Source organism: Tupaia chinensis, unplaced genomic scaffold (assembly GCF_000334495.1).
Source record: "Tupaia chinensis unplaced genomic scaffold, TupChi_1.0 Scaffold000532_1, whole genome shotgun sequence".
Lineage (NCBI taxonomy): Eukaryota > Metazoa > Chordata > Mammalia > Scandentia > Tupaiidae > Tupaia > Tupaia belangeri.
Window position 1 is genome coordinate 2,042,819 of NW_006160045.1, and position 2,026 is coordinate 2,044,844.

Genomic DNA, 2,026 nt, shown 5'->3' on the forward strand with positions numbered 1-2,026 from the left:
CCAACGGGTTCGCTGCTATGGAGAATGAGGGAAAAAGGAGGAATGCTGGGTACTTCCTAGGGTTTAACTTGGGGAACTGACAGAGACTGGCAGGAAAAAAAAGAAGGCAAAAGAGATTTGGAGTGAGGTGACAGTTATGAAGGGTTGTATTTTGGAGTTTTTATTGAAGATTCTCATTAATAGTCAATGGCAATGCCAAGGAAGCTGCTGAATATAGTCATCATCAGCGCCGAGTGTGTAGGAAGAGACTGCCAGAGGAGAGAGTGAGGATTAAAGTGAGAAGTGATCCCGAGGCCAAGCTCCAGAGCACTAAACCATGGAGAGCAGGTCAGAGGAGGACAAGCCACCACAAAGGCTACAAAGGAGGACCGAGGACTGTCCTTGGGGATGCATTTAGGGAACTGCATGTCCTAGAAACTTAAAAACATGTCTCAAATAGGAGGACATTGAACTATGTCCCAAGCTGCTGTGTTCATTAAGTTGGAAAAGAAAAGTGCCTAACTGATTTAGCTACTTAAAGATAGTAGGGAGAGCTTGATAAATGCATTTTAAAAATTCTTTTTCCAGAGGGCCTATGTGCTCCCTGGAGAGAGAGAGAAAGAGGGAGAAGGAAAATGAGAAAGCACCCTCTGGTGGGGTGCGGTCACCCTACAATCCCTTTTCCTCTGTTTCTCCTTCCTTTAGGGATTTTGGGCATGTACATGTGTGCATCCAGCGTGTTTTTCAAGCCTTTGGGTCCAAAACTATAGTTGTGCAGTCATGTGGTAAAGGGCATTGAATAGTGGATGAACATGTTTTCTGGCAATATAGAGAATTGGTTACAAGGAGAAACTTTCCTAATTGAAAGTACATAAAATAGTTATACAATATTTATTATGTCAGTAATCTTTATATTGAAAACAAGGTGGATGAGGGTTAATGCATTAAATCCCACATTGCAGACTGACAGCTGAAGTCTTGGATCTGGCGGCTTGAAATCACGCTGGGCACGAGTGTGTGAATGCCCCAAATTCTGAGAGGAGACTGCAGGAGAAGGGATTGTGACATGGCTAGTCCCTCGGGGGGCTGAAAGGATGATTTCTCATTTTCCCTCTTTCACTCTCTTCTCTGGTGTGCCTTATAACAAAACAAAACAAAACAAAACAAAACAAAACAAAAGTATGAAGCATCCTGACTTTAAATTTCTTAATTAGCAAAATATTCTCAGATTCAAAATTGTCAAAACAAAACAAAACAAAACAAAACAAAACAAAAGTATGAAGCATCCTGACTTTAAATTTCTTAATTAGCAAAATATTCTCAGATTCAAAATTGTCTCTCTTCTCTCAGGTCTGCTATGATAGGGCTCAGGACAGCATTAGCCTCTTGGTGGTTTTGATTTGGAGTACTCACAAACGTCAGCTGATCCCCGGGTGGGGGGGGGTCTAGCATGCTCCTTCTGTCTTATGCTTAGAAGCCACTGAAACAAAATTGGCAATACTCTCGGTTTTGAGAGACCCTCATCTTTTTTCATGAATTTTATTTGTCAGTTGTTAGCAAGCTTTTCTCCAATTTTTTCATTAGTTCAACTTTTTTAATTTTTGAGACTTCAATATCTTTAAATTCTTCTATGATCTCTTCATATAGTTGTGTGTGTGTATTTAAAACAAAAGCCTTTTCCTTTTCATTTACCTTCTCCCACTTTTTTAAAAAAATCTTTTTTGGGGGAGAAGGAGAGGCTTTTGCTGTGATCAAGCATTTTATTTTTATTAAATATTTATTTATTTATTTATTGGAGAGGTTTTTGCTATGGGGCACATGAACTTGCTAGAAAGACAAGAGAGAGAGACAGAGAGACAGAAAGCGAGAAATCACCCCCTCAGGGGGGATAGCCATGCCCCAGTCCCTTCTCCTTTCTCCTCTTGGGATCTTGGGCATGCATGCATACACGCCCAGCATGAGTTTAAGCCACCGGGTTTGGGACTCGAACCAAAGTTGACTACATGGAAGTCCGGCGACATAGCCATTATGCCAGATGCTGGTCCTT